At 45.1% G+C, this 21,801-nt stretch overlaps 1 protein-coding gene, 1 long non-coding RNA gene and 1 other non-coding gene across 3 annotated transcripts in view; 1 reads left to right on the forward strand and 2 right to left on the reverse strand.

The window, feature by feature from the left end:
• The window catches only part of LOC140460329 (uncharacterized), a 91,642-nt gene that overhangs the window by 61,996 nt on the left and 7,845 nt on the right, over positions 1-21,801 (reverse strand). The window lies entirely within an intron of this gene.
• Positions 1,809-1,880, reverse strand: trnaw-cca (transfer RNA tryptophan (anticodon CCA)). The gene has a single exon. It is a non-coding gene; the product is annotated as a tRNA-Trp (tRNA).
• Positions 5,853-18,516, forward strand: LOC140460331 (uncharacterized). Its single transcript, XR_011953987.1, has 3 exons — positions 5,853-6,160; positions 12,410-12,518; positions 18,049-18,516. It is a non-coding gene; the product is annotated as an uncharacterized lncRNA (long non-coding RNA).

The raw sequence follows: 21,801 nt of genomic DNA on the forward strand, positions 1-21,801 counted from the left end.
CCCTTCCCCCATTTCTTATCTCCCATCTTGATTTTATATTTTTTGGTCAAATTTAATTTCATATTAATAAGACTTGGTATTTATTCACTGTGTGCTATTAATTTGTTTGTTCGAATATTGTAAGTCAAAATTAATGCTGTAATTTAATTTCTGATGTCAGAGTTTGACATTGAATGTGCAGGTGTGAATACCAGGAAGTTGTGAAAATAAATCAAGAACTTGTGGTTTTTAACAAAAAGAGCAGTTCACTGATATTCATGGCATCGTCTCATTTGGGTGTGATGATTCAAATCTGACCAACAAACCGTTTCATGCAGTCATCCAATTGAACAAAAAAATTCTTTAATTTAATTAAAGAAAATAACTCTGGCAGGCTAAGATTTATTCAATCTATTTATAAGATTGTATCCATTGCTCGCAATATGGTCTCATCCACATTGGGGAAACTGGACGCCAACTAGCGGAACATTTCAGGGAACAACTCTGGGACTCTAAATCTAAACGACACACCGCCCTGTGGTGGAACACTTTAACTCCCCCTCCCATTCCACCAAGGACATGCAAGTCCTGGGCCACCTCCACTGCCAAATTCTTGCTACCCGACACTTGGAAGAAAACACCTCAACTTCTGCTTTAGGACCCTCCAACCACATGGTATCAATGCAGATTTCATCAGTTTCCTTATTTCCTCTCCCCCACCTTGTCCCAGATCCAACCTGCCAATTCGACACCAACCTCTTGACCTGTCATACCTGTCCACCTTGCTTCTCGCCTATTTACTTCACCCTCATCTCTGACCTATCACCATCAATCCCTACCTCCATCTACCTATTGCACTCCCATCTACCTTCACTCCAGCCCCACTTGCTTCCCATTTATCTCTCATCCCCCTTGGGTCACCGTTTATTCCTGATGAAGAGATTATGCTCTAAACCAAGACTGTGATGAAGCAACATCCTCAACAAATAGGAAATAGCTCCCGAGTCAGATTTCATTCCCTCTTCTGTTTCTCAGTTCTTTCAGAAATAAGGAATGTCTTTTTCTTCCACTAGAAAGTGGTCTTCCCCTTTGCGCTGTCTGAAGTGTTATCCCTCACTACTCCTTCAGACACCTTTTAAGAATCCTTTCCACCTGTTTTTTTAACAATTGTGGAGGTGACCAAAAGCAAACATTTCACTCCTCCTCAATGTCCCATTTCTCCTCCTATGAGCCATTTTGTCATGTTGTCTATGTTACAAGCAGCCGAGTGCACTTCGTTTCTGAATTGAAATTTGGCGATTGAAGTGAACAGGATTAATATTTATCGATGGCTAGCTGTGTTTGCACTAACTGTAATTTTCCATCAATATGATGTCTTTTGTTCCACAAAACTGGAAACAATGATCTGTGTTTATATTGCATCGGATGTAGAAAATCATCCCAGCGATCTTCACGTTATTATAGTTAACTGAGACCATAACATCATTATGTGGCAGTTTGATGTCTCTGAAACCTGGATGGAAATCTCTAGATTTTATTGTAAAAATATCGGTATAATGTTATTCACACTGCGCTGTCACCAACTGAACGAAGCGGCTGTGTGTTTAAACCCCGTGATGAACAGTTTGTGTTTTACTTCTCACATTGCGGGGAGCTGAGCATTTCCCCAAACAAAGGGCACACCACCTCCCTGACACAGTGTTCACAAATCAAACTAACAGCGAAGATTCATGTGTGATCGAAAGTTTCCGCAAAGAACTTTCGATACATCCGATACACGGAGTGAACGTACTCCTTTCTTCATTTGAAATGTTAGACGTCGATTGTAGTGAGCCTGACGTGATTTGAACACACAACCTTCGGATCTGGAGTCAGACGCGCTACCGTTGCGCCACAAGCTCACAGATGGCCCATGCTCTCTATTCATGCTTAAGGGAAGTGATCGCACTACAATGATTTTACGTTCATGTCTGTTCTGTTTCTCCCCCTTCTCCTTCTGTCTCTCGAAACAATTTCCAACTCTCTCTCAATAAAATTCTGAAAGAACTGCGGATGCTGTATATCAGGAACAAAAAACAGGAGTTGCCGGTGACCCTTCCACAGAACAGATGGTGATTGGGAAAATGTCGGTTTATATGCAGGAGATATTGTGGGAGGAAGGGAAGATCAGGACAGAGCCCAAAGCGAAGGAAGAACTGTTGGACAGAAAAAGGAGTTGATAACGATCTGCGTGGAGTGGGGTGGGGGGTGGGGGGTGTGAATAACTGTTAATGGACACTGTTCGTGTTTGAGGAGTGTGGAATGACAGACTATGTGATAACAAGGCTTGGCGTGTGCGGCAGGGACGAGGATACCATGGAGTTCAGGCCCTAGAATTATTGAATTCGATATTGGGACCGGAGGGATGCAATATCCCCAAGTGTAATAATCGGTGCTCTTCGTTCTGCTGGTGCTGAGCTTCGCTGGAACACAACAGCAAACCTGAGACAGAGATGTTGGCCAGGGAACAGGGTGGGGTGTGGAATTGGCAGGCAACTGGAAGCTCAGGGTCTTTTTTGCAGGCAGAACGTAGATGTTCTGTGCAGCAGTCACCCAGTTTAGGCTTCGTTTTCCCCAATGTAGATGAGGCAACATTGTGAGCAGCAAATGCAGTAGACTGGGTTGTGGGTAGTGCAGGTAAAGTACCACTTCACCTGGAAGGTAAGTTTGGCCCCTTGGATAGCGAGGAGGGAATAGGTAAATGGGCTGGTGTCACACATTCGGCACTTGCAGGGGAAAGTGCAATTCAACCTGCAAGTTTACTTTGAGAAAATCCTGGACTTGAACTCCCAAGTCTCTGTGCATTTCGGTTTTCTGCATTTTCTCCCCATAATCTTCTGTTCCAACAATGACTATCTATGTCAGGGCAGCACCCGTGATTTCCTGACATATGGATTGTATTTGGGGATATCAAGGAACGTCAGGAACTGTGAGTATCTCAGGAGCAATCGTTATTCCTGGGGGAGGCAGAGAGGAATGTGGTGTGATCCTGTAAACTCCAGAACTTTGATAACTTCATGAGTCAGCAATAACTCCTTCTGGACCAAGAAACGAAAGGGCCAATGAGAAACTGCTACAAGGGAGTTCACAAATAACATACATTAACTATCGCTGGGCAGGAGGAGGCAAAACCATGAGCTGTTCCTTTGGACAGATGAGATAATGGTGTTTAATAACTGTGTGACAGAAGGACAATTAATTCTGCCTGGAGAAGGAAGGCCTTGGCGTAAAGGGGTTAATTGCAGGACAGGCTGTTTCAAACAGGTGGAAAACCCTCAAGGATAAGAAGGCAAGCTACAGACCTGAGGTCTCCAGAAGTGTGGGGAGGTGGTGTCAAAATCTAAAGCCTAGCACACTCACGCAGCATGACTCTGCTTCTGGGCTCTCAGCAGCTGGATTGTGTATCAGTTTAATGTAGGTCCTATATCCCTGACAACATCGGTACACAGGGCAGTGAAGAAAGGTTTCAGCACACTGACCTTCATTGGTTAGGGAATTGAGTACAGATGTTGGCAAGTTATGTTGTAGTTATACAGGACGTTGATGAGGCCATACCTGGAATATTGTGATCAGTTTTGGTCCCCTTGGTGTTCTGACTTCTGCCTTCTTCAACTCTGGGTTTGTGTTGAACTTGATGGGATACTTTGTCCAACTCAGCATGTTTAAACAGTATCTCTCAGAGGGCTTCATCTGAAACTTTTCAGGAGGTGAGCTCAACAAGATTGAACTGTTCAAAGTTACTTGGACTCTATTTTAAACTTACATCAGGACCAGTATTCAGAGACACGTACAGCATGGAAACAGACCCTTCGGTCCAACTTGTCCATGCTGACCTGATATCCTAAATTAATCTAGTCCCATTTGACAGCACCTGATCCATATACTCTGGCAGCTCATTTCATATCTGTACCACCCTCTGCATAAAGAAGTTGTCCCTTTTTATATATTTCGCCTCTTACCCTAAACCTCGAGTTCTGGACTCCCCCAGCCCAGGGAAAAGACCTTGTCTATTAACCTGTCCATGCCCCTCATGATTTTGTAACCTCAATTAGATCACTCCGCTGCCTCCGATGCTCCAGTGAAAACAGCCCCAGCCTATTCAGCCTCTCCCTGTAGCTCAAATCCTCCAACCCCCAGCAACATTCCCGTAAATCGTTTCTCACAGAGAAGTCAACGTTTCAGTCCTGAAGAAGGGTTAATACCCAAAACGCTGACTACTCCACACCCTGGTGCTGCCTGGCTTGCTGGCTCCCAACCTCGGGTTGCAACATGTAGTGACTCAGTGGTTACACCTGCAGCCTCACAGCGCCAGGGAACCAGGTTTGACTCCACCCTTGGGTGGTTGTCTGTGAGGAGTTTGCACATTCTCCGAGTGTCTGCGTGGGTTTTCTCTGGATGATCCTGTTTTCTTCCATAAACCAAAGATGTGCAGGTCATGTGGATGGGCCATGCTTAATTGCCCATAGAGTTAGGTACATGGGTCTGGATGGGTTACTCTTTGGAGGGTCGATGTGGACTTGTTGGGATGAATGGCCTGTTTCCACACTGTACCTAATCTTATCTGCACTACTTTTGTCTCTAACTAATGGCAGAGTAGACTCGTCCGGCCCATTGGCCTAACATCTGCTCTGATGGTCTGGCGGTCTTAGGTTTCTCTGGTTCATTTCATTGGCAATGTGCAGTCCCTGGCTCAATGAGAAGCAGTGTCCACTGAAAGCAAAGCTCATAGGATCGTAGAACTCCTACAATGTGGAAAAACAGGTCCTTCAGCCGAACACATCTGCACTGATCTTCCGAAGACTAACCAACTCAGATCCATTTTTCTACCCTTCATAAATTGCACACAGACCTCCAAGGGTGGAATTATTCCTGAGTTCCTGGTGCCATGAGGCAGCAGTGCTAACCCTGAGCTACCATGTTGTTGGGTTTGTGGGGTGTAGGGGGGGCAATTGCATTCCAGCAGAAAACAATAACAGCCCAACTACTCTCCCACTGCACCCACTGTCAGAACTGGCAGCAGATTCAGTCCTGGAGGGTGACCGAAGGCAGCGTCACTGGTGGGATCCGATTGCTGGGAGCGCTGGTGCCCCCGCTGGTGCTTCCGCAAGTTGCAGGAAAACATGAACCTCTTCTCACACTCGGGCCAGCTGGAGGGTCTCTCCCCAGTGTGGACACACTGGTGCTTCAGCAGGGCGGAGGAATTGCTGAAGGCCTTCCCGCACTCAGGGCAGCAGAATGGCCTCCCCCTCCCCCACCCGTATGGACTAGCTGTTGCTTCAGCAGTGTGGAGGAGCGGGTAAAGCACTTCCCACACTCGGACAGGAGAACGTCTTCTCCCCGGTGTGAACGGACTGGTACCTCAGCATGGCTGAGGAATTGCTGAAGGCCTTCCAGCACTTCGGGCAACTGAACGACACCTCCCCCATGTGGACCCACTAATGGTAGATTTACTTAGATATAACTGCGTGACTTTACATATTAAGATATCCCTTTGAATGTGCCCACATCCCTTTGAAATGTAACCTCGTCCATTTAAACCTCTTTATTTGCAGAAATACCCATTAAAATGTCCACGTCCGTTTAAAATGCAGATTGCCCCCTTTAGATATGACGGCGTTCCGTTATATGTCGGAATATCTGTTTAAATTGAGCCGTGAGCTTTCCCAATGTAGACAGGGCTCCTCGAAACGTGGCAGTGTCCCCCCTGCAGCTGCAGAGCGAGACAGGAGAGTTTGTTTTTGTGAATGAGCAGTTGTAGCGCGAGGTGGCTGTTGCTTGGTGACGGTGAGGCTCCCCGGCCCCGCCCATCCCCCTGAGCTGACGTCACGCGGGGGTGAAGGCGGTTGGGAGGAGAAGTCGCTCGAGCGGGGAAGGGGCGGCCGTTAGGAAAATGGCGCCGTGCGGCCCGGGGCAGACACCCGTCACTGGGCACCGCCGCCTTCCTGGTGCAGCTGCTGTGTCACGGCCACACCGCCCGGCTGTACAGCAGGCAGGAGCCGGTGACCATTCTGGAGGCGGATGGGGTTAAGGGCCTGTTTGGGAACCCGTCGGCCGCCTGGGTGGTGGAGTTCTACTGGTCGTGGGGCGGCCCCTGTGTCAACTCTGGGGCCACCTGGAAGGTACTGGGCCCGGGAGGTGAAAGGTGAGGCAGGTTGGGGGGGGGGGACGGAGGGGAAGGAATGTGGGGCCTGTCCTGTCATAGTCACATTTTACACTCACTTTCCATCTGATTTTACTGGGGCTTGTGCTGTTTACCCCCCTCACTGTTTGTTTAATCCTTGTGCTGTTTACCCCCTCACTGTTTGTTTAATCCTTGTGCTGTTTACCCCCTCACTGTTTGTTTAATCCTTGTGCTGTTTACCCCTCACTGTTTGTTTAATCCTTGTGCTGTTTACCCCTCACTGTTTGTTTAATCCTTGTGTGTTTCCCCTCACTGTTTAATCCTTGTGCTGTTTGCTCTTTGCTGTTACTTGTGCAATTGCTGAGGGTAGTGTGGAGATACTAGTGAAGGAGATTATACACCAGCATGTATATGTTCCTCAGTCATTGAGAATGGCTAGTAAAGTATGTGGTGTACTAAGCCTTGTCAACATGGATATAGTTAGTTATTTGTGAAAGAATATTCTTTATTATTTTGATTTGGAGAGAGACAGCACAGAAACAGACCTTTTTGGACCTCCCCATCCATGCTGACCAGATATCCAAAATTAATCTAGTCCCATTTGCCAGCACTTGGCTCACATCCATCAAAATCCTTCCTATTCAGATGCCTTTTAAATGCTGTAATTGTACCAGCTTCCACCACTTTGCCAATTGAGACAGCGGCATGGTCCAACTTTTCCAGCGTCTGTCTCCTCCCTGGATTCACTCCCATTCCTTTCAGTTGCTCCAAGTCAACAATTGAACCCCAGAATGAAATATAAATGGAAAAGGGGGATCATTCCAAACATGCACCACCCCGTGCTCTGAATGGAAAAGTTGCCCCTTTTGTATCTTTCTGCTTTCACCCTAAAACTATGCCCTCTAGGTCTGAGTTTTACCCCAACACTGGGGAAAAGACATAAAAACATTGAGCAGCCAGACAAATGCAAAAGCTATAAAATATCGAGCCACATAGGGGGGAAAAAATATGGCTCTACCCTTTTTGTTCTCTGATTAGCATTTGTACACCTAAAATCTGTCAAGAACACCAGCATCGCCACAGAGCATATTGTGTACACTCCTCAGTGTCAACACACATGGCGCATGTTTGCTGGCGTCACCAAAACATTGGGCATGTTCCTTGCTGTCAACAGATAAAGGGCGAGACCTACTTTTGATGGACAAATAAGCAGCACTGGAGGACCGGAAGGAGACTTGTCCTCCTGCCATTCAGATCTCCCCTAGCAGTGAATGCGGAAGGTGGACCATGAGCTTCTGAAGCTCCTGCTCTTCTCTCTGAATGAAGATTGAGCTTCACCCCAGACTGCAACTTCCTTCCTCTGTCCAACGTCTGTGAGTATGGCACTCTCTTCTCACCCCTTTTTCCATTTGTATTTCATTCTGAGGTTCAATTGTTGACTTGGAGCAACTGAAAGGAATGGGAGTGAATCCAGGGAGGAGACAGATTCTGGAAAGGTTGGTCCAGGCCTGTGTCTCAATTGGCAAAATAGACAGACAGGAGATTGGAAGAACGCAGCAAGCCAGGCAGTATCAGGAGGTGGAGAAGTCGACATTTCGGGTGTAACCCTTGTTAAGGACGGGGGGGGGGGCACAGGGAGAACTGCAGAACAATGGTGTGCTGGGGGCAGGATGATGAAGTGGGGAGAAGTGGAGACAGGTAGAGTGTACGACCTGATTGGTGAATGGGAGGAAGGAATCTAGTTGGTGGCAGGCTGGGAAGGGAGTTGGGCGGATGGGTAGGCTGGTTATTTGAAATTGGAAAATTCAATGTTGAATCCTCCAGGCTGTGGACTGCTCAGGCGGAAGATGAGGTGTTCCTCCAATTTGCGGTTTGGTTCATTGTGGCAATGGAGGAAGCTAAAGATGGTCATGTCAGAAAGGGAGTGGGAAGGCGAATTAAAATGGGTGGTGACTGGGAGGTCCGGTCGGCCTTTGCAGACGTGGCTGTGATACTTGGCGAACCGTTCCCCAAGTTTAAGCTCAGTCACCCTGATGGAGGGAAGACCACAGTTGGCAAACACATGGCAAATACAGTACCCCAATGTAAAGTTACAGCCTTTTCCGTGAAAATAGACAAAGATGTATTGTTTAAATGGTGATATATTGGGATATGGAGAAAGTGAGGACTGGAGATTAGAGTCAAAAAGTGTGGTGCTGGAAAAGCACAGCAGGTCAAGCAGCATCCGAGCAGTAGGACAGTCGAAGTTTTGGGCATGAGCCCTTCATCAGGAATGATGCGTGGATGTTCAGATGGGCATCGCTGTCCTTCTGTGCCAGTTGTCAGACAGGTGCAGCAGGCAATGAGCAAGGCAAGTGGTGTATTAGCAAGAGGAATTCCGATCGGAACTGGGAATGTCTTCCTACAGTTAGGGGATCATTGAATATATTCAAGGCTGAGTTCATCTGATTTTTATGTGAATGTTTATGGAGAAGGCAAGAAAATGGTTTTAAGACAAGTATAGAACAGTTCCAGAGTCAGACAGCACAGAAACAGATCCTTCAGTCCAACTAGTCCATGTTGACTGTTCTCAAACTAAACCAGTCCCACCTGCCCGTGTTTTGGCCCATATCCCTCTGAACATTTCCTATTCATGTACTTATCCAAATGTCTTTTAAACTTTGTAACTGTATCTGCATCCACCACTTCCTCTAGACATTCAGTCCACACAAAATTGTGCCCTTCAAGTCTTTTTAAAATCTCATTCTCCTCTCACCTTCAAAATTTGCTCCCTAATCTTGAAATCCCTACCCCAAGGGAAGGACATCTGTTGTTCACCTCCTCAGTCCCCTCGTGATTTTATAAACCTCGATAAGGTCACCTCTTCACCTCCTATGCTCCAGTGAAAAAGTCCCAGCCTATCCACCTAGATGTAGGTAGATCCATATCCTGTCATGATCTGTTCAATGCTGCTACCAATTCTCAGTGTCCACGACAGCAAGAGTCCACAAGACAAAGGAAGAAATTAGGCCACCAGGTCGGCTCATTCCATTCAATTGTGGTTGATCAGTTTCTCAATCCCATTCTTCCACTTTTAGCAAAGTGCAAATGGAGAGAGTGAATGTCGGGTGGAGATTTTCAGCTTCGAGGGAATGAAAAAGGAAAGAGAGTTCACTATAAATTAGAACTTATGGGATCGGTAGATGAGCCGAGGAGTTGCAGTTGGAGTTTAATTTAGAGAAATCAGAGGTTTATATTTTGGTCAAGCAATCCAGACAGGACTGACACAGTTAAGGGGAGTGTTGCAGAATAAAGAGACCTTGGAGTGCAGGTTCATAGTTCCTTGAAAGTGGAGTCTCACATGGAGAGAATAGCGAAGAAGGCAATTGGTTTGCTTCATTGTTTAGGGCATTGAGTATAGGAGTTGGAAGGTCATGTTATACATCCTTCCCTCTTGAACGTGTGGTATCTAACTGCTTAATTGTTCCTAGTGAATACAGCCCACACCTCTCGCTGCTGCCATAACATGGTTTGTTTGGAAGCACTAACTTTCAGAGTGCTGCTCTTTCAGCGGTTGTGGAGACGAAGGTCATGAACACAGAATTTATAGCCAAAGGAGTCCAGTTCACGGAGATGTGATACATGAAACAATTTAGATTAAATCTTCCATCTTTTAGAATGGGGTTCTGTTCTTTGGTATGTTAATCCCAGAACTTGTTTTCAGTAACTTTTTCAAGAACGTAATTTAAATGCAGAGCTTTTCTATCAAAAATGTCAAACTGACTCGACATTGGGACGCAGACAGAATTCACACCTATTGAAGGGTAGGCTGGGACTTTTTTCATTGGAGCACAGGAGGTTGAAAGGTGAAGGTATCGGGTGCCTCATTAGCAAGTTTGCAGATGACATTCAGATTGATGGAATATCAGATAGTGAAGGGGACTGTCAGACGATACAGCAGAATATACATTGGAAAGTTAGGAAGAGAAATGGCAGATGGAGTTCAATCCAGACACACGTGAGGTGATGCATTTTGGAAGGTGCAATTCAAGAGCGAGCTGTACAGTAAATGGAAAGGTCCTGGGGGAAATTGATGTACAGAGAGGTCTGGATGTTCAGGTCTTCTGTTCTCTGAAGGTGGCAACGCATGTCAGTAGAGTGGTCAAGGCAGCATACAACACACGTTCCATCATCAGACTGATTGAGTAAAAGAGTTGGCAGGTCATGTTAAAGTTATAAGATTTTGGTTCAGCCGCATTTGGAATACAGCGTACAATTCCAGTCGCCAGATTTCCAAAAGGATGTGGATGCTTTGGAGAGGGTGCAGAGGAGGTTCACCAGGATGTTGCCTGTTATGGAGAGTGCTAGCTATGAGGAGAGGTTGGGGATTGGGGGGAGGGGACTTGATTGAGGCCTATTAAAACCATGAGAAGTGTAGACAGGGGTCGATAGGAAGAATAGTTTTTCCCAGAGGGGGACTTAATTACTAGGGGTCATGAGTTCAAAATAAGAGGGGAAAGGTTTGAGGGAGATAAACATGGAAAGTTCTTTACATAGAGGGTGGTGGGGGCCTCAAATGCATCGTCAGTGGAGGTGGTAGGGGTGGGATCGATAGCATCATTTTTAAGATGTATCTAGACAGGTACATGAATGGGCAGAGAGCAAAGGGATACAGATCCTTAGAAAATAGGCAGCAGGTTTAAATCGAGGATCTCGATCAGAATAGCCTTGGAGGGCTGAAAGGCCTGTTCCTGTGCTGTAAGGTTCTTTGTTCTCTTTATAGAGGTTGACAAAACCATGAGGGGCATAGGTAAGGTGAACGGCATGTGTCGTTTCAAGATTAGAGAGCAAATTAAAGGGAGAGGAGAAAGATTTTAAAAACACACAAGGAGCACCTTTTTTTTAACAGCGAGTGGTTTGTGTGGAATGAACGTCCAGAGGAAATGGTGGATGCAGGTTGAGTAACAACGTTTAAAAGACATTTGGATGAGTACATGAACAGGAAAGGTTCAGAGGAATATGGCCAAACACAGGCAGGTGGGACTAGTTTAGTTTGTGAATATAGTCAGCATGGACTAGTTGTGCTGAAGGGTCTATTTCTGTGCTGTCTGACTCTATAACTGTTCTATACTGGTCTTAATCATTTTACTGGCCTTCCCCATAAACATCCACTTCATTGTTGTTCTAAAATCAGATAAACTCAGCCATGAATATATTCAATGACCCCCTAACTGCAGGAAGACTTCTGAACTCAATTACTCTCGCTAATATACCACTTGCTTTACTGATTGTTTCCTGCACCCGTTTGACAACTGGCAGCGAATTGTGTGGAAGGACACTGAGGACCCTTTGTATATCCACACAGCATTCCTGATGAAGGGCTCATGCCTGAAACGTCGATTGTCCTGCTCTTCGGATGCTGTCTGACCTGCTGTGCTTTTCCAGTGCCACACTTTTCGACTCTGATCTCCAGCATCTGCTGTCCTCACTTTCTCCACATCCCAATATATCACCATTTAAACAACGCACCTCTTTTCAGCAGTTATTTTTTTCATAAGAGGCGATAACTTCACACAGTGGGACTGCGTTTGCCAATTGAGACACAGACCTGGACCAACGTTTCCCAACTCTGTCCCCTCCCTGGAATCACACGCTTTCTTTTCAGTTGCTGCAAGTCAACAATTGAACTCCAGAATGAAAAAATGAAATGGAAAAGAGGGTAAGAAAAGAGAGTGCCGTACTCACAAATGGTGGATAGAGGAAGGAAGTTGCAGTCTGAGATGAAGCTCGATCTTCATTCGGAGAGAGAGAGAGAGAGGAGCAGCTTCAGAAGCTCATGGTCTACCTTCCGCTTTCAGACAATTGGGGAGCTCTGATTGGCAGGAGGACCAGGCTCCTTGCGGTCCTCCCTGGCTTCCCATTGGTCCATTTGAAGAAGGATTTGCGCCGTTTTTGCAGACAGTGAAGAGCACGCGCGAGTTTTGCTGAAACGGCGAACGTGCGCAGTATGATCTATGGAGATGCTGTTCCTGACGGATTTAAAGTGTCCAAATGTCACATTTTCTCCCCCCTCCTCCCCACCTTCGTTCGACATAACCGCGCGCGCACCCCTCGCTATTTTTGATGATCATCTTACCTACTTACACCCCTCATGATTTTATAAATTCAATGAGGTCACCCCTCAACCTCCTGTGCTTCAATGAAAAGAGTCTCAGCCTCTCCTTATAACTCAAACCCTCCAGTCTTGGTAACATTCCTGGTAAGTCTCTAATAGTATTCTTCCTATTACAGGGCCACCAGAAGCGTTCTCAGTACTCTGAAAGTGGCCTCACCAACATCTTGTACAACATCTAAATGATGTCCCAGCTCCTTTATTCAATGGTGTGAACAATTAATTAAGGTAAGTGTGCTGAATGCCTTCTGAACCACTCTTCTAACCAGTGATGCAACTTTCAATGAAGTATGTACCTGAACCCCACCCCATCCCCATATCCCTCTGTACAAGCCCTGCCCTTCCTTATTTTAGCAAAATGCAACCCCTCACTTTTATCTATACGTCTCTCGTACACATGCTCTCTCTCAGACGTACACACACACACACCCCAACACACACACCCTCTCACAGGCTTATACTCCATCACACTCACTTTACCAAGCATGTACACATATACTCTCTTACACGCACGCACACGTACATATAATGATGGGGTGAATTTGCATTTGCAGAGTTATATGTGCAATTTTACGCAAAAGATGCACAATATGCAGTTGGTCAATCCATGTAATATTTTATAAATTCCTACTTTGGAAATAGAACCAGTCCGATTTAAGATTGGGATACTGAAACACCTTTCATGCATTTTCTGGGCTGAGATGTCACCTGTTTTAAAAGAACCTTAAATGATCTTGAGAATATGACTTAAGGCTCTGGGATGTTCACATTAATGAACTACAACCTGCAACCCATTCTAAAAACAGCAATCTACATTTGTTCAATATATCATGTCAGTTGCATGATACTGCGATCTTTTGCTATAAACTCTGTCTTATGATCCTGCACCACAGCTACCCGATGAAGGAAAGCTAGTGCTTCCAAATAAACCTGTTGGACTATAACCCGGTTTTGTGATTTTTAAACTTTGTCCAACCTAGTCCAATCCCCGCACCTCCACCTCGTTTCTAGTGAACACAGCCCATACCTCCCAGTGCTGCCAGTAATCTGCTGAGGAAATGATGCAGTACCTGCACTCATGAAAAATTTACAATTTCTAACGATCTTAGCTACTAATTCACTGCTCCACCTGATACACGACATTGGAAACTCAGTGCAGGAGGCTGAAAGAAATGAGCAGCTTTAAAACAAAAACTGCTTGGAGCTCAGAGCTTTCAATGAGAGCCTGAGCCTGGCAGTATGTTAAGGTAACCTTTATTGTGACCCAACATTGTTACAGCTTCAGATTCCCCCAGCAAAAAGGCAGAGAAAGAGTAGCTGATTTTTTTTAACAGCTCAGGGTCAAAGTGCATATATATCCGCCACCTCACTTTCTTTACTATTGGTCAGCACCGAGTTGTCCCTTTGTAATTGGATCCTTGGTACTTGTTGTGGTTCTGTTCGCCGAGCTGGGAATTTGTGTTGCAGACATTTCGTCCCCTGTCTAGGTGATATCCTTAGTGCTTGGGAGCCTCCTGTGAAGCGCTTCTGTGATGTTTCGTCCGGCATTTATAGTGATCCTTGTTACAGCCGTAACCCATAGGAGATATTGCCTCACTCAGCAATTTCAATCCATACCATGTCTCCAAGTAAGTTTCTCTTTGCGCATTTGCTGTTGGGGGGGGGCAGTGTAGAGTCAAAAACACTGCTGTGCATCTGGAGACATGTGTAGGCCAGACCGGGTAAAGGATGTAGTTGGGATGACTGAGTGAATCCATTACCTCCAATGACAGTTTCCTTCCCTAAAAATGACACGAGTGAATCAGATGGAGGTTTTCATCTCCCCCAACCCCCTGAAAATGGTTTCACCATTAAATTCCGAACTCCAGATTTCTGACCATATTCCAAATCACCATCTGTTAGCGGGATTCAAACCCGGGAGTCCCCAGAACTGGGTTGATAGTCCAGTTGATTATGGCACTGAGCCGTTGCTCCTTCAATCCCACTGCAATGGCACGTGAACTCGCTGGCATCTCCGGAGGTGGGAGGAGTGGGTGAAGCTACTCCTGCACTCGGGGCAGCTGAAGGGTCTCTTCCCTGTGTGGACCCGCTGGCCTGTCAGCAGGGTGAAGGCCTGCAAACAGCCCTTCCCGCACTCAGGGCAGCTAAAGGGCCTCTCCCTCATGTGGACTCACCAGTGGGTCAGCAGGTGGGATGAATTGCTAAAGCCCTTCCTGCACTCGGGGAGGGAGAATGGCCTCTCCCCGGTGTGACAGTGCCGAATAGTCTCCAGGACAGACTGGGCACAGAAGCCTTTCCTGCAGTCGCCACACTTCCATGGTTTCTCCATGGCCGAAGTTTCAGTTGCACACAAACACGTGTACAGTCCCTCCCTACCGTGAATTCCTCTTTCCAATCTGTGTAACTGTTTTCGGCTCCACATACACTGTGCTGCAACAGTAGGGAGGCGGCAAGAGGGGGCAGACCAAGGCCAACAGCAGGCTCCCACACTACACTGGAGTTGCCTTGCACAGTTTGCAAAACTCCCTTCCCCATCAGAGAATCCCCACAGTGTAGAAGAATCCACACCAACCATCCGAAGGGTAACCCACCCAAACCCATTCCCCGACCCCTACTGCTCAACATTTACCCCCTGATTAATGCACCTAACCTGCACATCCCTTGGCACTATGCGTAATTTAGTACTGTCAATCTACCTGAACCTGGACAAAGTTAAAAATCACACAACACCAGGTTACGTCCAACAGTTTGTTTGGAAATGCTAGCATTCAGAGCACTGCTTCTTCATCAGGTGGTTGTGGAGAATAAGATCATAAGGCACAGAATGTATGAAAAACATTAGTGTCCTGCCATTGAAATGATATATTGAACAAACCTGGATTGTTAAGTCTTTCATATTTTAGAATAGGTTGCAGCAATCATTAATATGTAAATTCCAGAACTTCCTGTAAAGCATCTTCATGATAGCCTAAGGTTTTCATAACAAAAGGCAACATCTCAGCTCAGACAATGTATTAAAGGTGTGAGGTCAGAGTCTATCTGTCATCCAGTTTCAGTCAGACTGGTTATAGAGTCAGCACGGAAACAGACCCTTCGGTCCAACTCTTATATGTCAACTAGATATCCCAACCCAATCTAGTCCCACCTGCCAGCACGTGGCCCATATCCCTCCAGTTGCCTCTTAAATGTTGCAATTGTACCGGCCTCCAACACTTCCTCTGGCAGCTCATTCCATACACGTACCACCCTCTGAGTGAAAAAGTTGCCCCTTAGGTCTCTTTCATATCTTTCCCCTCTCACCGCAAACCTATGCCCTCTAGTTCTGAACTCCCCCACCCCAGGGAAAAGACTTTGTTTATCTATCCTATCCATGCCCCTCATGATTTTATAAACCTCTATAAGGTCAACCCCCAGCCTCTGATGCTCCAGAGAAAACAGCCCCAGCATGTTCAGTCTCTCCCTATAGCTCAATTCCTCCAATCCTGGCAACATCCTTGTAAATCTTTTCTGAACCCTTTCAAGTTTCACAACATCTTTCCGTTAGGAAGGAAACCAGAACTGCACGCAATATTCCAAATGTGGCCTAACCAATGTCCTGTACAGCCGCAACATGACCTCCCAACTCCTGTACTCCATACTCTGACCAATAAAGGAAAGCATGCCAAACGCCACCTTCACTATCCTGTCAATCTCCGACTCCACTTTCATGGAGCTATGAACCTGCACTCCAAGGTCTCTTTGTCCAGGAATACTCCCTAGGACCTGAAATCCGAGCTGACACCAGACTACCCTGTGATCAGTGCTTTGATTAGCAGTGCCAACCCTCTACCTTTACCTAACTTCCCATATGACTATTCCCTCTATATTCAGGATCCAATCCTTGTCATCCTGAAGCCATGCCTCTGTAAGGAGTCTCAGATCATAATTATTCTCTTCGATGTGTGCAGTCAATTTTGTCACAATGCAGCACACATTCAGACATGCCATTTCCAGTTTCAATTTTTGTGATCTTCAGAATCCAGTTTTGATTGCTGGTACATTTACTCTCCTTGTCCCTTTCTATTGTTCTCTGATCATTTTCCACATCACTGCATTTCTCACTGACCTGGATTTGGATTGGCCATGCTAAATTGCCCAGAATGTCCAGGGATGTACAGGTTAGATGGGTTAGCCATGGTAAATGCAGGGTTATAGTTTCATAGTAATAGAAGCAGGAGTATGCCATTTGGCCTGTCCAGCCTGCTCCACCATTCATTAAGATCATGGCTGATATATCCATCGGTTCAGCTCCTCCTCCCTGCATTGTCCTAATTACCCTAATTCCTGACCACGAAAACCCATCCAACTGTGTCTTGAATGTACTTAATGAAGCTGCCTCTCTTCGTTGGGCAGAGAATTCCATAGATTGACTGCTCTGTGGGAAAAGCAGTTCCTCCTCATCTCTGTCCTAAATCTACTCCTACCCCACCCCCTCAACTTGAGGCCTGGTCTCATCCACCAGCAGAAATGACTGGATAGGGCATAGCTTCATTCCCACAGTGCAATGAATTCCCACTTTCTACCAAAATCCCAGGTGTACTCCCTCACTCGGTTGCTGTCTCACAAACGAAAGACTTCATTGTAACTTCTTTTGCTCCCAGTAAGGGCACAACAGCTTGGAAAGCTGCTCTGAAAGTCCAACCACACTTCTGCATTCACCGAAGACAATTACAACACGGAAACAGACCCTTCAGCCCAACTCGTCTGTGCCTAACAAGATATCCTAAATTAGTCTTGTCTCATTTGTCTACATGTGGCGCATACCCCTCTAAGCTCTTCTTATTCATGTACCCCTCCAGATGCCTTTTAAATGTTGTACTTGTTCCAGCCTCCACCACACGTGCACCACCCTCTGTGTGAAAAGGTTGCCCCTCATGTCTCTTTCCCCACTCACGTAAAAGCTATGCCACTTTAGTTCTGGTCTGTCCTACCCTGGGGAAAAGACCTGGGATATTGACTCTCCATGCCCCTTACAAAGGTTAACCTTCGGTGTCTGATATGCAGAAAGTGAGACCTGCAGGTGCTGGAATCGGAGTCTAAAAGTGTGGGGCTGGAAAAGCACAGCAGGGCAGGCAGCATCTCAGGAGCAGGAGAGTCGACATTTCAGGCCTGAGCCCTTCTTCAGGAATGATACATGGATATACAAAGGGGCCTCAGCGTCCCTCTACACCAGTCACTGCCAGTTGTCAGACAGGTGCAGCAAGCAATCAGCAAGGCAAGTCGTATATTAGCAAGATGATCTGGGATTAGAAGTGCGGGTGTCTTCCTGCAGTTAGGGGGTCATTGAATATATTCAAGGATGAATTTGTCTGATTTTTGAACAAGAGTGTGTGGATATTTATGTTGTGTGGATGAGGTTTTTTTTTTGAGTGGTTTGTGTTGGATGCAGGTACAGTATCCACGTTTAAAGTGGAAGGCAAGAAAATAGTTTGAAGACCACGACATAACAGTTACAGTCAGACAGTACTTCAGCGCAACTATTCCATGCTGACTATGTTCTCAAACTAAACTAGTGCCACTTGCCAGTGTTTGGCCCATATCCATCCGCACCGTGTCTGTTCATGTACTTATGGAAATGTCTTTTAAATGTTGCATCTGTGCGTACATCCACCATGTCCTCTTTACATTCACTCCATACATGAACCACTCTGTTTATAAACAAACTTTTCCTGATTCTGTCCACTCCATGAATTCATTCCTTTCCTTTCTTTGCTGCAAGTCATAAATTGAAGCCCAGAATGAAAAAATGGAAAAGGAGTTGAGAGGAGAGCACTGTACTCACAGATGGTTGACAGAATAAGGAGGTTGCAGTCTGGAGCAAACTCAATCTTCATACAGAGACAGCGAGCAGCAGGAGCAGCTTCCAACGTCTGCATTCAGACAATAGGAAGGCTCTGATTGACAGGAGAACCAGTCACCTTCTGGTCCTCCAGGGCTCCTGACTGGCCTCTTACACCACCAATAATTCAACTTTCAAAGAATTATGTACCCGATTTGGAGATGCCGGTGTTGGACTGGGTTGAATGGAGTTAAAATTCACAGCACCAGGTGATACTCCAACAGGCTCATTTGTAAGCACTAGCTTTTGGAGCGCTGCTCCTTCATCAGGTGGTTGTTTCTTATGATCCTGCTCCACAAACACCCAATAAAGAAGCTCGTGCTTCCAAATAAACCAGTTGGATGATAACCTGATGTGTGATTTTTAACTTTATGTACCTGAACTCTTCCCCACCCCACCCCACCCCATGTCTCTGTTCTCCAACACGACGCAGGGCTCTATCATTAACTGCGCAAGTCCTGCTCTTCCTTGTTTTAGCAAAATAAAACCTCTTGCCTTCATCTGTTGCTCTCTCAGACACACACACACACACACACACACACACTTACAGGCTTATACTTCATCAAGCACACACAAGCCAATGGAGTGAATTTGCATTGGCAGAATTATATTTGCAGATATATTCAATTTTGCTCAAAAAGCACACAAACTGCAGGCAGTCAATCCATATAATATTTTATAAATTTCTAGTTTGGTTAATAGAACCAATCTGATTCAAGATTGGGATACAGACTCGAACCTCACACCTTTTATGCAGTATCTGAGCTGAGATATCACCTATTTTTATAAAACCTTCAACCATCTCGAGAAAGTAAATTAAAAGTAGTTGTGGAGTTTATATATTGATGAACTGAAACCTGCAATTAAGGAAAATAAAGAACAATGAAAGCATAGGAAAGATTAAAGCATGAAGACCACTGGCAATCTGTGGAAGGCAAGATCAGATAAGCATAGTGGAATTTTCTTACACCAATTAGCACAGTAAGGTTAAGACTGAAAGGTCACTATGGCGAGATGAAATAACACAAGTAATAAAGCAAGTTTCTCTGTTAAGTGTTATTATGACAGGATTGGGACAATAAGTATTTGGGACATGACATTAAGATATCTAATTAATAGTTAATAGAGTCAGCTTGAGACAGGAGACTATTGTGACAGATGGAATAGCTAAATATCTCTCATGACAGGCTAGTCTGGAATACAAAGATCACTGTAGCTGAGTTAGCAATAAATATCTAACCGTGACATTAGAATAACATTAAGTAGAATGTACAACTAAAGAGATAATGGGAACTAACATCACTGGTTTATTGTATGGCTAGAGTGAGGTACTTTGATTAATATAGTTGGACATGATAAGCTAACAGAAACATGATTAAAATGGTATAAAGATCCACGGACCCTGAGGTTCGGGGGAATTCAAGAATCTGCTTTCTCAGTGTCACGGTTTTTTGTTTGCAAATAAAAGACCTACTTCTTGAAGAACTCTCTGCGTCTCCTGGTGGTTCTCTACATTTTCTCCACAACAAATTTGGCACTGCGAGCAGGGTTGTGCAGAGACCCACCTGGACAGAGGGCGGTAGTAACCGGATGCTTGTTGGTCCACCGGGGGCATTCCCAAGACTGACAGAATAAGGGCACCCAACAAAAGAACGTTAGCATTTTTGCTGTGAATTCGGACTATATTCTGTTGGCTTTGAGTGGTCCTAGGGAACTCAGATGCAGGAACCTGCCGGAGGGTGTCTCCGATCCAAGATCCAAAGGCGAGGGGTAAATTGCAGCTGATGGAGACGTGGAGAATAGGTCAAGAAAACTGCGTAGTGGGGTAAGGGGTGAGTAAGAATAGAACGTCGCAATTGTTGAGTAAAAATTCCATGTGGTGTATATAAGACCCGAGAAATAGATAGGGCAGAATAAAGAACGGGAAATTGTTTTACTGGAAGCACTGATGGACCTGTTTAGAAAATTGGCAGATTGGCAGTGGATGATTAAAAGTAAAATAGCAGAGAATAGTCATAGTGTTATATTGTTACTAGACTGTTTTAGATAAGGCCTGTAGGATAATAGGATTTTTGGAAATGAACAAAGGGTCTGTTTAAGTAAGGCTCTGGGTGACAGCAATTGATTTAAAGCAGAGTTATTGGCTGTTAGCAGCAAAGCTCTGTATGTGTGAGAGCAGGAGCAGCTGTAGCTTGCAGAATGTATGTGTATATGTGTCTGTGAGAGATATAGAGAGCTTATAGTTTAGTTATTGTGATCTGATTTGTATGCATAATTGTTTGTGGTGGTTAAGTGTTTATTTTGATTTTATTTTGCACTGTAAGAATTTAAGAGTTTTTTTTTAGAGAACTTTCTCAAAAAACAGTTAGTGATTGGTGCATTTTGAAGATGCAGTGTTAGATTGATTTAGGCTGAATGAATGAGAATAGGTTGTTTGTATTAACTAGCTGCAACTGAGGACGTTTAGAAACTGATAGATTGGGAAGGGACAATTGCAAGTTATAAAGTTAGGAATTGCTTATATTATTGAACAAAGCACTATTGGACTTGAATGGTATAAGCAAGTGATTTATGAGAGCAAAGACAATACATTAGTTGGACTGAAATATATCGTAGAATGGATAAAGGGACTGCAGTTGAGATACTGAGTGAGAAATTTCCAATGGCAAGAATTGATATTGTAAAAATTTCAGAGAAATGGGAAAAAAGAACTAAGGATTTATTGACTAAATGGCGAAAAGAAGGTACTTTTGATTAACATATGTGCAATGAGATGGAAGGATTAATTAAGAACTATAAGCCGCAAGATAAATCTAAAAATAAAAACCAAAAAAGGGATCAGGAGATGGAAATACTGAAACTTTTCAGGAAAGAGGGTGAGGAACTGAAAGTAGCTTGTCAGGCACATGTGGTGACCAGGAAAGCTGCAAAACAACAAGCTGAGCAGTTACGGGAAACAGGAATCGGCTCCCCCCACCCTCTCTATACCCAGATGTGGAGGAGTTGAATAGACCTCCTCCCTACTTGAATGAAGAGGCATTGAAGCAGTGTCCAGTAATAAAGGGAACAGTAGAAATAGAGGGACAGTTAGAATGGGATGGAAGTGCTGAAGACAAAAATGAACTGAGGGAAAGAAGAGAAAGAGAAAAAAGGGACAGGCAGGAGCAAATAGAAGCTATACAACGAGAGCAAGAAGAGCTGAAACATGAGATTAGTGTGCTGCGTGGGCTAAGGGAACAAAAAGCAATTGAGGAATACTCATTGTGATATGAAAGGAGGGCTGAAGAGAAAAGCTGTGAAAGTGACGCAAAACAAGCAGAAAGGGATGATGAGAGACCAGGAAAGAAAAAGGTCCCAGTATCTAAAGAATGGGAGAAATTAGAAATAGCATTGCACTCAGAGCCCGAGGGAGAATTATTGAGAAGTAGTGTTGGTAAAGGGAAAAGGGGCGAACAAGGAAGGATGCTACCGCTCCTTATAAAAGAGGGGAGAAACCCACCCTACATGCCTTGGGGAACTCAGGATCTGGAAAGACTGAAGAATGCACTGCCAAGTTTACATGAGGGAGCAGGAAAGTGAATCAGGGCTTTTGAAGATGAAACCACAGGGCGATTGCTGGTTATAGGAGACTTG

This window comes from Chiloscyllium punctatum, chromosome 36, assembly GCF_047496795.1.
Source record: "Chiloscyllium punctatum isolate Juve2018m chromosome 36, sChiPun1.3, whole genome shotgun sequence".
Lineage (NCBI taxonomy): Eukaryota > Metazoa > Chordata > Chondrichthyes > Orectolobiformes > Hemiscylliidae > Chiloscyllium > Chiloscyllium punctatum.